Consider the following 14,962-nt stretch of genomic DNA (forward strand, 5'->3'; position numbering starts at 1 on the left):
CACTCCAGTCAGAATGGCTAAGATCAAAAAACTCAGGTGACAGCAGATGCTGGAGAGGTTGTGGAGAAAGAAGAAAACTCCTTCATTGCTGGTGGGATTGCAAGCTGGGACAGCTTGTTCTTAAGAGGCTTCCACCCTCACCCCTCATCCTGGCTGTCTGAGCTCCCTTTCCTGAATCTTGCTTGCTATTTTGGTGGATAAGCTAAGTCAGAAAAAGGCCACAAAATCTTTCTTCCCATTTCTGGGAATTCAGTAATAAAATATGGACTCCTAAGCATGCTACTCTAACATGGGCCCCTGCTGCTCCTCCCAGACTCTCAAATTGCCCAAGCCAGGAATATATAGTAGGCTCAGTTCTCTGTCTTTGCTCCCCTGATCTGGATCTACTTTTTGAAGCATTTGGTTCTCGTCCCACATCTCTTAGTCCTTATCTCCTCCTTCTCATTCCTCAGGCTCCCTCCTTCACTCTGCATACCTTGTGGGTCTTCCCCCAGATCGCCTCCCTTCACCCTTCATTCCTTATCTCTAGCCGTCATTCCTCTGCGCGGTAGTGTACCTGACATGTTCTTGTTATTTATTGCCATAGTGCTGACAAACCAATCCCCAAATTCAGCCAGTGTGTACTTGGTCAGCGTCCAGGTAACTACAAATGCTAGGTGCCCAAGGCCAGGGGTACTACAGCACGAGGCTCTTTCGTTTGTTGTAATTTGCCACAACTCTGTGGAAGATGAGTTGACAACCCCTACGAAAGCTTACTGCACGTCTGCTGTTTACTTTTGAGATTTCACCCTTGAATACATTCCCAACATAAATGTGTACTTCTGCCCCCCAAACACCATGCACGAAGAGCCTAATATCTAACAATAATAGTCAAAAGCAAGAAATAATCCCAAATGTCTAACAGTAGAGGAGTAGAGAAACAAAATGTTGTTTATAGAAAAAAAATAGTGCCAACCAACAGTGAAAAGAGCAAAGCACTGCTCTGCCTAGCTGTATTGTTGACTACCATAGTGATGCTGGGGAGAAGATGAGACAGGACAGTATGCAACTGAGGGATTAGTAATGTAAAATTCAAGAGCGGGCATCACCACCTTACAGTGGCAGGCTTAGAAGAATGGTCATCCTAGGCGTGGGAGTTGATCGGAGGAGTGGGTTAACTCCTAGAACTTGTCTGTAACCTAAAGAAAAAAGACACACACACACACATATATATATATATATATATATATATATATCTTTGTCTGTGTGTGTGTCTGTGTTTGTGTCTCTATGTGTGTGTGTGTCTGTCCGTCCAGGTGTGTCTGTGTGTGTGTCTTGTCTGTGTGTGTGAGTGTGTCTGTGTGTGTGTCTGTGTGTGTGTGACTGTGTGTATAAGCCACACGTATGCACACGACAGTGGAGGCTGGAAGAGGACATTGAACCCACTGTAGCTGGACTTACAGATGGTTGTGAGCCACCTGGTGTGGGAACTAGAAATTGACCTCAGGTCCTTTGCAGGAACAGGAACAACTGTAAGCTACTAAGGCCTTTCTCCTGACCTCCATTCAATCTTTCAACCTGGAAGGTAGATGCATAAATGTGTGCCTATATAAAACCAAACAAGAAAAACCAGAAAAGCACACTCATGAGACGAGAGAATCTTTCTATATGAAATTTAAATGGTTATTTTTTTAAAATGCCACGTGGGGATTTCTTCCTGGTATTCCAGTACTGGGGAGTCTGAAGCTGAAGTTGTGCCATGAGTTTGAGGGCCCCCTGAACTACAGAGTGAGACTTTGACATAAGAAGCGGAAACAAATATTAAAAATAGTCACATGACTCTAGATAGACAACGGGAAGCAAGAGTTTAATAGAGTTTGACTGAGAGCAGAAAAGGAAACTGTGGGGCCCGGCACTGCCTGGACAAACTCTAGGGGAATTCCTTTCCATCTTTCATCCTGATGGGCACTTCTGTCCTGGAGATGCCGTTAAAATTGTGCTTTTATTTCCTGGCTTGCTGCCAGTTTGTTTCCTATGTGCCATTTTAAGTGCTGTGGTAGATGCACGGCTAAAGCCACACTTCTAGGGCCAACAGTCTACAGGGACAAGCTAATCAGAGAGCGAGCCTCACAATCGAGTTATAGACTTACAATCTAATCAGACATTTATAATGTTCTTAGAGAGGCAACAGGCACAGAAATAAAATTCTCAGAGACCTCAGTAGTAGTGGGTTTTTTTTTTTTTAAGTGAAAGTTTGAAGATTAGCTGGGGCTCATGAGACAGAAAATTCCATAATGGAGTATTAATTATTTCTTTGCTGCTATTGTTCTGAGACAGGGTCTCATTTTGGAATTTAAGCAACCTGGCTATCTGTCCTCTTGCATCAGCTTCCCTGAGTGCTAGCACCACAGATGTGCTATACTGTGACCAGTTTGTTTATTTACTTTTTATTTTTTTTCTTGTGTGTTAGGGGACTGGGTGAGATTCTGTGCCAGTTGTCAGAGGGCAACTTTGGGGAGTTGGTTCTCACCATCCACCTTGTCAAGACAGGGTCCTTCATTATTTCTGTTGCTTCATCTCATGTTCCCTGCTAAGGTAGCCCAAGAGATTCAGGGCCATTTTCCTATCTCCACCTCCCATCTCACAGGAGTCCTGGGCGCATTCCTCAGACTTACTGGGCAAGTGCTTTAACTCACTGAGCCATCTCTCTGGCCATTTAATTAATTAATTAAGTAAGTAAGTAATTAATTAAGTCAATCTTTTACTCTATAGTGCAAGCTATAGAATTGGGAGGCAAGATACTGCATATTTCTATTTTTAAAACAATACTTCATCTTTTTCATGTACATTGGCGTTTGGTCTGCATGTGTGAGGATCCCCTGGATCAAGAGTTCCAAACAGTTGTGAGCTACCATGTGAGTGCTGGGAATTGAACCTGGGTCCTCTGGAAGAGCAGCCAGAGCTCTTAACCACTGAGCCATCTCTCCAGCCCACCACATATTTCTTGACACTATTGTATTTGTTGAAATGACCATAAAAGACACCCTTATAAGAACTAAAGCAAGGATATTTGTCAAATGAGGGAAGTAAACTGAGGAGAACTGTAGGTGTCTTGCGAGTTCCAGGCTTGGACAGTAAGCCCTTGGGACCAGCAAGACAGAGGATATTAACCAGGGCATCAAGGGGACTAGAAGGCTTTGAGCCTACAACTATATTATATGCCCCAGACACGCAGATCCTTCCTTTGTAATAAATATTAATGCTTTTCATGATACAAGCAGAAGTGTGGCTATAGATAACTTCCAGATGAATACAACAATCAGGGGTAGATTAAGTTCTCCTTAATGTTTCCCGTTAGACCATATGTACGTATCTATAACACACACATGCATTCATGAAAACATTCACACACCCTATCTCTGCCATGGCATAGAATTTGGTTTAGCTAAAGTTTCTAATCTCCTTCCTTGTGTCTTTAGGGTGGAGCTGGGAGAGGGGTAGTATAGATGTCAGACACACACTGTCACATCGGCCTGCTCCGCATCTGTGTCTCCAGAGGAACTTGAACTTCCCAGCTGTACTTTGGTAATTGCTTCTGAAAAGACCTCCTGAAATCAAATCAAAATTTTAATCAAGCAAATTGAAAAATCCAGGCTGTATTATAATCACCAATTAAAAGAAGATCTGGGCCTGGGCCTTTTGATGTTCCGTGACCAGCTTGGATGTTGTCACCTTTGTCTACTCGAAAGGGAGTAAAGGTATGCTTTCTATTCTATTCTATTCTATTCATTTGTGTGTGTGTGTGTGTGTGTGTGTGTGTGTGTGTGTGTGTGTATTTTTAGGCAGTTGCTTGTTGAGATGGATTGTCATGTAGCCTAAGCTGTCCTCAAATTCCCCTTGTAACCAAGGATGACTTTAAGCTTTACACTTGATCTTAGTCAAAAGGCCGAGAAGTAACAATCTATTTTTTCTTTTTTCTTTTTTTCTTTATTCTTTATTAGGTATTTTCTTTATTTACATGTCATATGATATCTCCTTTCCCAGTTTCCCCTCTGAAAAAAAGAAAAAAAATTAAACAAACAAACAAAAACCTTGTTCCCTCCTCCCTCCTCCTGCTCACCCACTCACTCTCTCCAGTTTCCTGGCCCTGGCATTCCCCTACACTGGGGCATAGAACCTTCATAGGGCCAAGGGCCTCTCTTCCCATTGATGACTGTCTTGGCCATCCTCTGCTACATATGCTACTAGAGCCATTAGTCCCACTATGTTTACTCTTTGGTTGGTGGTTTAGTCCCTGGGAGCTCTGAGGTACTAGTTAGTTCAATATTGTTATTATAATACAGCCTGGATTTTTCAATTTGTACTATATTGTTGTTCATCCTAAGGGGCTACAAACCTTTTAGCTACTTGGGTCCTTTTTCTAGCTCCTTCATTGAGGACCCTGTACTCGGTCCAATGGATGGCTGTGAGCCTCTACTTCTGTATTAGTTGGGTACTGGTAGAGCCTCTCAGAAGACAGCTATATCAGGCTCCTGCCAGCCAGCACTTGCCAGCATCCACAATAATGTCTAGATTTGATGACTGAATATGGGAAGCATTCCCAGGTGGAGCAGTCTCTGAATTGTCCTTCCTTCAGTCTCTGCTCCATAGTTTGTCTCTTCCTTCCATGGATATTTTGTTCCCCCCTTTAAGAAGGAACAAAGTATCCACACGCTGGTCTTCCTTCTTCTTGAGTTTCTTGTGGTTTGTGGATTGTACTTTGTGTATTCTGATCTTCTGGGCTAATATCCACTTATCAAAGAGTGCATACCAAGTGTGTTCTTTTGTGATTGGGTTACCTCACTCAGGATGATATTCTCCAGATCCATCCATTTGCCTAAGAATTTCATAAATTCATTTTTTTAATAGCTGAGTAGTACTCCATTGTGTAGATGTACCACATTTTCTGTATCCATAATGGGGTACAGAGCTAAACAAAGAATTCTCAACTGAAGAACACCGAACAGCTGAGAAGCACCTAAAGAAACGTTCAACATCCTTAGTCATCAGGGAAATCCAAATCAAAACAACCCTGAGATCCCACCTCACACCAGTCAGAATGGCTAGGATTAAAAAACTCAGGTGACAGCAGATGCTGGAGAGGTTGTGGAGAAAGAGGAAAACTCCTTCATTGCTTGTGGGATTGCAAGCTGGTACAACCACTCTGGAAGTCAGTTTGGAGGTTCCTCCAGAAATTGGACATAGTTCTACCAGAGGACCCAGCTATACCACTCCTGGGCATATACCCAGAAGATGCTCCAACATGAAATAAGGACACATGCTCCACTATGTTCATAGCAGCCTTATTTATAATAGCCAGAAACTGGAAACAACCCAGATGTCCCTCAAGAGAAGTAACAATCTTAAGATCCTAATCTCTCTGTTTCTATTTTTCCAGGCCTCAGATTACAGGTGCAGATTACCATACCAAGTTTAATGATCCACATTCGTAGTAGGTTGTCTTTAGTGTTCTGTGACTAGGTAGAAGAACTGAGTGCCTTTGTTGGCAGAGTTGATGACTCTAAAATAGATAATTTGAAGATATAGCAGTGTCTACCTTAGGGACATTGGGTAGGCAGTTAATGAGGTACTTGTGTGGAAAGTCCACTTCGCCCACACCTTGTTTGCCATCCATGCGCTTTATCTTCCAGAGCCTGCTCTTTGCAATCCACTGTCCCTGGTCGCTCTCTGGGCACTTCTCTTATTTTTAAGCAGCTGTCAGCTGAACTTTATGGTTCCAGGCATTTCCTTCTGCTAGTATATTAATACTTTCTGCTTTGCTCAGGAGCACAGTAAGTGCCACAGCCAAGAGAGATACTGAGCAACAAGGCTTCCAGGGCTTGGAGGACTCTGGTCTGGACCTGAGGGTGTTCTGGCCTAGGAGGAAAATTAAATTTATGGATCCAAAGATCTCAGAAGAGGAAAGGAAGGTCATGGGTTCTTGAACAGCTTTGGCTACATGTTCTCAAAACAAACAGCAACAGGATGTAATCAGGCTTAAAACGCCTGTCAATAAGATGCTGAATGTTTCGCAGAGTAAGGTTTGTCAGAACAATTTGTCCCCCACCTCGCCTTCTCTTTTTGTTGGGGGAGTATGAAACACAATACAGATAGTCCTTCAGAGCACTTCCTGGTCAGCACTCGGGGTACCTTCTGTTACCCTTTTGAATTCTAGCATGTCAAGTGTAACATTTTGTTTTACTTTTACAAATAAGCATGCAACTGTTGTGAAGGTACCCTAGGGTAGCATCAGGTTTAAACTGTAGTTTCCTGAGAAGATTCCATGGGAACCACCTGTGTGGACTAGTAGTTGCAATGGTCACCCAAGTGTTTATTAAATTGCTTTTGTGTGTCCGGCTGAGGAGGTACTATGAAGACTCAGGTATATGTATGTCTGACAGTTTTCTAGGGAGTGGAAAAATTGATAAACATCAGAGCTAAAAACCAAATGATAACTTTTAATATGTCCCATGAAGGAAAAGGACACGGTGTTGTGGGAGGGTCATGCTTGTATGCTTGTGAATTTCCCCTTTTGATATGTCCCATGAAGGAAAAGGTCACGGTGCTGTGGGAGGGTCATGCTTGTGAATTTCCCCTTCTCCGGGAAGTCTTCCTTGGTGATAATTGACTTGGGACTGGAAGGTAAGGAAGATAAATATGTGCAAAGAAATCAAGAGAGTATTCCAGGTACATGGCTACAGTTTTAGGAAACGAATGAAGACTACATGTCATGACGAGCAAGACTGTAGATTAAAATGAACTGAAGGGGACAGGTAATGTACCTCAGTAGGTAAAGACACTTGCTGCTAACCTGGTGGTCCTGAGTTTGATCCACATGGTAAAGGAGAGGGCTGACTCTCAAAAGTTGTCCTCTGAGCTCCACAAGTGTGTCATGACATGTATTTACACACATACACACATACAAGCACACAAACAGTATAATGAAAAATAAAAGCAGCTGGAGGAAGTGATAGGAATTTTCATGGTGACTTATTGGCATATGAGGGATTGAAGCATGGACAGCCATTGTCTGGTGTGTTTGAGCAAAACATAGATGATCTAATCAAATAATAAGCTGAGTGGGAAACTCAGCAAACCTGTCTGCCCTCACTCTTCTTGTTCTGTCTGTACACATTTCTTTCACCTAATTTTAGCACAGTATCTCTTGTAAAACACAGGTCTTAGGATTTACTCTCAGACAAGGCAAGTCAACAAATGTCTTCATGGCTTTCTCTAAGACAGAAAAGTAAAGGGAAGTGTGTGTGTGTGTGTGTGTGTGTGTGTGTGTGTGTGAGTGTGTGTGTGTGTGTATGTATGTATGTATGTATGTATGTATGTATGTATGTATGTCTCTGTGTGGGTGTGACTGTTCAGGTATGTACACCCTCAAAGGTCAGAAGAAGGCATCAGGTATCTTCCTCTATGTTCAAAGCCTATTCCTTTGAGGCAGGGCCTCTCCTTGAATCTAGGGCTCCAGTCTTCTTAGGTAGGCTGGACACCAGCAAGTACCAGCAAACCATTCAGAGCAGGGGTTAACTGACACATGTGAGATGCCCAGCTTACTAAATGGGTAGTGGGATCTGAACTCCAGGCCTTATGATTATGCAGTAAGCTCTCTTAACCACTAAGCCATCTCTCTAGTCCCCACTTCTCATCCTTGAGAGGCTAAGGGGATGGAGATTAATCTTCCAAGACTGCTTCTGAGCGGGTGGACACTGTGTCATCCTCCTTCGAGTAACGCTTCCCCACTGTTAAACTGTGATAAATCTTAAGATCACAGTTGCTTCCAACACCTGAGTTCCTTTTGTAATTGTTTTAGTACAGTAGTTTAAAGCTCAGCAAATTTATGAGGGAAGTCCTGAATAAAACTAGAAAATTGATATTCCTAATTTAAGTAATTTAGGAAATATATACTTAATGTCTTGGGGAAATTTAATCCAAAACAGTTAGGCAAACAGGTCAACTGAGAGACTACAACAAAAGGGAAATGAATTTTTGTGTCTTCTGACACAATCTGATACATATGCAATTTTAGGTTCTAACTACAAAAAGTAGAATCAGTCGGGAGATTAAAACAGACCAAAATAGGCAGCGTGGAGCTGCTTATGATCACTCCCTTGTTTTCAGTGAGTTTTGGACCTTGTTTATAGACATTGTTAGATTCACTTTAGTCTCTTTTAAAAATAAATAAATTTGGCATGCAAAGTAATGGGATTCCTTCTGGCATCTTCCTGCATATACTGTGTTCTCATTTGCTTTCTTGACACAGTGTCTGCAGCCTGGGCCCACTTCTTCCTCCAGATGGTTACCCTTCTCCCAAGTCCCTCTTCTGCTTTCAAATCACGTATGTGTTTCTAAACACACTGAGTAGATGCCATCCTTTTTGTACAATTTAAGAAGCTACGAGCAAAGCTGAACTTAAGTTTTCCTCTTTTCTTCCTCCCTTGAGACCTCTTCCTTAATTCTCATGATGCCCTGTCTACTTTAACACACACACACACACACCCACACACACACACACACACACACCCTTTTGGGTTTCATGCCCTCTTTATATGGCATGATGAACCCAGGAAACATAGCTGAAGTAGCTTCTTCCTTCAGAGTTCCCTCAAGGGGACTTGCAGGGTGACTTTCAGTAAAACTGCTTGCTGTCTCATTTTTTAAACAATTTCCACTTCAGTCACCCTTATGTTGTTAAAAAACCATACAGAGCATCTCTACCACCCAAGAAAGATGGGTATCCGAATCCAGAGCAGCATCTGAGAGGCCTCTGTAGATATCAGGAGCATTCTGAGACACAAAGCAGCTTCCCAGGACTGTGGAATTGCCATCGGGGAGAGTCCTCCTTCCATTTGCTTATCTTATAGTTCTGTCCTATCCATTTTAGTAAGTTTATATGAGAATAAAATCTTGTTCCATTGCATGGAAGTTACACAAATATTTTCTTTCTCTATCTGAGAATAGAGGTGCAGACATTTAATTCCAGCTGTTCAGGAGGCTGTGACAAGAAGATTGCTAACTTGAGGAAAACTTGGGCTCCTGCCCGAGCTCCTGTATCAATAGTAAAGGTAAAAAAAGAACACTGGCAGAGGACTCGCCAGCACACCAAGCCCTCAGTTCAACATCTAGTACCACAAAAACTTATCTTTAGTTCCTCTTTAATTTTTTCCTAGCAAAAAAATTCATTCTCTATCACTAACTGACCTCTTTTATTTATTTATATTTTACAATTATTATGATTTTTTTTTTTTTTTAGAAATTTTGTATACAGTGTCTCAGCCTGGCCTTGAACTCACAAACTTAGTACTTCTGCCTTCTGAGTGGTGGGATTGTGAATATATACTACCAGGCCTTTCAGAAAACAAATTATGTTGATTAATCTTTATTTCTATTTTTATTTTTTTAAAAATTGGCTTGAAACAAGATTGTTTGGGAAGAGGACACACTAGTTGAAAAAAACGTCTCTATCAGAACGGAGGACACACTAGTTGAAAAAACGTCTCTATCAGAACGGTTGTTTTCTTGATTGATGATGGATGTGTGCCCACCCCATTATAGGTAGTGCTGCATGAGCTGGTGGTCCTGAGTTATATAAAAAAAGTGAGTGGGCCATGAGGAGTAAGCCAGTAAGCAGCACCCCTCCATGACCCCTGCATCAGTTCCTGCCTCCAGGTTCCTGCCCTGACTTCCCTGAATGATGGACTATAGCTGGAAGCTAAAATAAACTTCTTTACTCCCAAGTACCTCTTGGTCACAATGTTTACCACAGCAACAGAGAGCAAACTAAGACAACATGCATGGATTCTATGTGACAGAGCAAGTTTGTTCTCGGAGAGATGGTTTACAGGACAGAGGTGCACACTTAGCTCCTGATCTGTTGTGAGGCTATCCTTCCGTTTACACGTCAGGACCATGGTTGATGAGATCTCAGAAGTAGACAAACTCTTTAAAATAAAACATTCTCTTTAAAATAAAACAAAATGACACACTCTCTGTTTTATATTTTTCCTCATGAAAACTGTATTTAAATGTCCATGTAGTCTTTACATATAGCATTACATGTGTTAATGAGACTCTTTAGCTTTCAGTAACTCCAATTTATAATGACTCCTAGAGAAGGAAGCAATTTTGAATTGTTTGCCATATACCAACAACGAGCTCTAGCATGGGATGTGTTTATTAATAGACCCAAATAAATGTTGTCCTTTTTATACAATTTTAACAACTAATTACAAAATTGAACTTATGTTTAGCAATTGGTGATTTAGTATTTTTACTTTGAAACAACTCAGCTTTCTCATGTTTACCATAAAACCTTTTAGATTTTTAAGTTGCAGGAAGAATGCATTTAAAAACACATTTCATTTAAATTTATGTAATGTATTTACTCTTTATAATTATTTGTAGGCCTCCCAAGATATCCATCATATACAGTCAAGACTATATTTATTTATTTATTTTACCAGTCCAAGCCTTAGAACTTGCTGTTCTTGAAGCAGAAAATACTGGCTATTCCAGTGTTAAGTATAACAGAGATAAATGTGATCCTGACTGACTGCTTGCGTAGGCAAAACAGTTGTTATCAATTCAAACAATTATGAGCATGGTATCAACTTTTGACCATCTATGCAGATCTGTGTCTTCAAGACCTAGAATCAAAGGAACTGAAAAAATGCAGCAAATTATAGTTTAATGCTGTAGACAAACTTACTTCCGTTTCACTATACTTCTACATATGAATGTAGCAAAGAAATCAATAATGCAAGGAAGGTTGAGTTCAGAAAAACATGGCCAGAAAAACAGGTAAATAAGTGCCAGAAAGCACATACTAAATATTCACAGAGCAGCCCGTTTCCAGAACTTTCTCAGGACAGGCTGATTTAAACACAATTGCCTGGTATGTATTTTCCTAGGTCTAATCTGGGAAAGCAAGGGAGAAGGTCATACCCAGATTCAGGGTACACTGACCAGATTGGGTTCTATAGCTATGATCTCACATCCAACAAGAATGAACATATCTTATATATTGAATGTAAATGTTTCTCACAGGAGGCACAAAACATTCATGTTCAAGAACAATCCAGGGGACAAAATGCACCTGAGGTAAAAGGCCCTCTGCCTTTTTTCCTGAAGTTTTTCTCACAGTTCCCCAAGGCATTGTTTACCATGGGTCCCTTTGACATTTGATCTGACAGTAGGCAGGATGCAGGGTTGGGAATATGTACACTACTCATAGTGTGTAGGTGCCCATAGAGGCCAGAATAAGGGTTACAATCACCTGGAGTTACAGCCATTGTAACCAGTGAGCGGTGAGAGCTGGGAACAAAACTCAGGTTCTCTGCAAAAGCAGGAGTCTCATCTAACCGTCACATCTAAATAACGGTTGAATTGGTTCTCTAGTTAGCAATTAAAAAAAATCTTTACTTTTCTCTCATCAACAAATTTAAATTATCATATTTTCAAAACTATGCCCAAGTAGCTAAGTATGGTAGCAAATCTCTAGAAGTTCAAGGCCAGCCTGCTCTACACAAGGAGTTCCAGGAATAGCCAGTGATACCTAGAAAGATTATATAAAAATGATATATAAAATATTAAAATAGAAATAAAGTAGAGAATTATATATACACATATATATTTAAGTCATATGAATTAAAAGGCATTTGTGCTAATTTACATTTTAGTGAGTGCTGATTAATCTATAAGCTAATTTGGAACTATGCAAACAATATACAATCATAAACACACAGGCAAATATGACATATGATATGTACCTGTACACATAAGAATAAACAAAGCTCCAAGATATCATGCTTCACTTAGAATCATCATTTGATAATTTTCAGAAAGTTAAACCAATGGTGATATGATTGCTTCCTTCAGGGACCTAGGCAATCAATCTTTAATAGCAAATGTATTCCTTCAAACGTAGGACTTTTTGGCAAAAGAAAATAATAATATGTACATTAAAAATATGAGAACTTAATGTAAATATCACTGAGAAGGACTTAAAAGTCCAATGTGACAAAAAGATCAAAACCTAGGGCATGTTGTACAGACTTCAGTGAGTCCATAGACAGAGGAATGACTTATAAATAGAAATTTCTTTTGCAATTAGTTTTGTTTTAATTAATTCATTATTACAATTTGGATTCAAGGTCTCAGTATGGAGCCCTGGCTGGGCTAGAACTCACTATGTAGACTACTCTGGCCTCCAACTCATAAAAATTCCCCTATCTCAAACTCCTGTGGACTGGGATTAAGTGTGTACCACCAAGGTGTCTCATGCAATTAATTTTTGGAATGATCAGTTAAATGTCAAAGGTCCTATTTTGTTGCTACCTTGATAGCAATGGCACAGATAAGCGACAGAACCCCTGTAATCCTGATGCTGTCTCTGTGGGTAGTAAGAAGCGTGTGGACATTGCCTGCTGCCTGACTGCCCTGGTGCTGGCCCTGCCACGTTCCTGGTGGCCCTAGGCATTGAACTCTGTCACCTTGCACATCAGATGTGCTGTCTTCTCACTGCAAAACTCAGGGTAGACATGAACAGATGACAACAGAAAATGTTATTGCAATAGTGCGTGGGAAACAGCAAAGTTGCACAGCAGTCATTGGAAGGTGGTTACATAGTCTGCCCGAAGTTGGGACACAATTGAAAAGGCAAGTTGTGTTTATTGTTTGAAGAGTGTGAATGCTTCTTTGTTGTGAGAAGTAACTGTAGTTAATGAAGTGTTTGCAGAACATCTGTTATGAAGTTGACTGGATGATCAAGATGATGCCATGGGGCCCTTGGCTCACTGCTGAAGAGAGCATGTGTAAAATCCATTGGGGAGTTTCTATGCTATCCTCAAGTAAATGGGAGTGAAGTAACTTGCTCCAGTATGCTTGCCTTAAAATAGTAGTGGATAAATAAGCTAAATGATCTCTAGTACCCTCTCCCTCTCCCCCCTCCCCTCTTCCCTCTGTGTGTGTGTGTGTGTGTGTGTGTGTGTCTATGTGTATGTAACCTGCTCTCAATAGTATTGCTAAAACCCCCACAACTTCTGTAGTGAGAATTCTGGTTTCTTTAAAAACTCAGTTATGCTATGTGACTACGTTTTGTTTTAACCCCAGGTGTGGGATAAGAGGCTGCTTCACAGCAGGTGATTATGATTTGCCTCTTGCACTAGCAGGGGCATGATTCTTGCCCACTGCAGACAGTTTAGTTCTGAAGACTCAGGAGAGAGAATAAATGGGAGAGCCTCAAGGGTCTGTGGTGGCTGTGCTGTCCTTGCTGCTGCTTCCTGCTGTTGCTTTTCATAGATTGCTGGTTTGCCATTGCTGGCTTTCTGGATACTGGTATTCTGACAAGGAAGATCTCGGTCTTGCCCCTAGAAACCGGATGCTTCTAGTCAGCAGGAAGTAGCTGAAGGAGGTCTATGCCTTACCGACCTAGTGTTGTGGGGGTTGGAGTGTAATAAGGATTGAAAGAGTGGTAGATATAAGAATCCAATGAAATAGCAAAAAATTATGCCAACAAACTTCCTAATGGGTGCAGGTAAACACTGTGCACTTCTTTTTTGATAATGCCTTAGACTCGGTATCTGGACCAGGAACTAAGCTTTGTTATTTAGAATTCATGATATTATCTACAGTAAAAAGTGCTTCTAAGAATTCTGTATTTCAGGATAGCAATGTTATTTTAAGTCTCACATAATATTGGGTGTTTTGTTTTGTTTTGTTTGTTAGTTTTTTGGTTTTTGTTTGAGAAAGAGTCTCATTATATAGACCATGCTGGCCTTGAATTTATAGAGACCCATTTGCCTCTACCTTCTAAGTGCTAGGATTAAAGGCTGCTACCAACACACATAATACTGTAACTTCTTTATGTCTATCCCTGGGTTTATGTCAAAAGACTTAACAATCTCATTAAAAATGTCTGAGAGTGGAAGAAATTGTACGCTGTATGGTGTGATATGAAGGGTTACTGTCTTAAGCTCACAATATGTTGCACTAGCTGCCGCTCTTTTATGTGGCAAAGCAAGAGGCTTGCAGAACATGAAGAAACAAAATACACATCTTCTCCATTAAAAAAAGAACATGAAAGTTACAGGTAAGCATAGCTCTCCTGCCTCATCAAAGAAGCTTCTTTTTGTAGCAGAAGGAGACTATTATGGAGATCTTCAAGCTGGTTAAAATGCAGAGAATAAATGGTACTAGGATTCCCATCCCAATCTGTGCATCTACAATGCAAATCCAACAGCTTAGAGAACATCATAGAAGGAGCGAGCAGAAAGATTGCAAGAGCCAGAGGTCCAGGACACCTGCAGCAAGATGGTGTCTCCTCGACAAGATGGAGAAGTGGTATACATGAAATCTTATCAATATGGTTGTCTAATGAACACTTGCATAAGGACAGCACCAGATGACAAGCTAGCATAGATACGGAATTTCACAAAGTTCACCCCAGGAGAAGAGCAACAGGCAATAGTGGCTGCAGAGAGCAGAAGAATCTAGTTTCTCCAGGAATGATCTCCCTGATAGGTTTTCTAATCTGAAGTGGTCAGCCCTAAACACATGAATATATTGGGTGTATAATCTATATCTGTCTATGTAACAATAATAAAGAAGGATCATGAATTTGGGAGGGAGTAAGAAGAAGTAAGGGAGAACTTGGAGGGGGCAGAAGGAGGGGTAGAAATAATGTAAATATAGTACTCATGTATAAAATTCTGTAAAAAGCAAAATATTAAAATATTTAAATTTCCCTTATGAATATCGATGCAAAGATATTCAATAAAATTCTTGCAAACCGAATCAAAGAATACATCAAAACGATCATCAACCAGGATCAAGTAGGCTTCATCCCAGGGATGCAGAGATGGTTCAATATACGGAAATCCATCAACATAACTCACTACATAAACAAACTCAAGGACAAAAACCATATGATCATCTCACT

General features: G+C 40.7%; 1 protein-coding gene across 7 annotated transcripts in view; it reads left to right on the plus strand.

The window, feature by feature from the left end:
• The first annotated feature begins 3,458 nt into the window (after positions 1–3,458).
• Positions 3,459–14,962, plus strand: part of LOC116081601 (cytidine monophosphate-N-acetylneuraminic acid hydroxylase) — a 107,258-nt gene continuing 95,754 nt past the window's right edge. For all 7 annotated transcript variants that reach the window (XM_031358140.1, XM_031358136.1, XM_031358134.1 and 4 more), the window contains exon 1: positions 3,459–3,737. The gene's annotated coding sequence lies outside the window, so the exon portion shown is untranslated. The remainder of the gene's footprint in view (positions 3,738–14,962) is intronic.

This window comes from Mastomys coucha, unplaced genomic scaffold, assembly GCF_008632895.1.
Source record: "Mastomys coucha isolate ucsf_1 unplaced genomic scaffold, UCSF_Mcou_1 pScaffold7, whole genome shotgun sequence".
In the NCBI taxonomy this organism is placed as follows: Eukaryota; Metazoa; Chordata; class Mammalia; order Rodentia; family Muridae; genus Mastomys; species Mastomys coucha.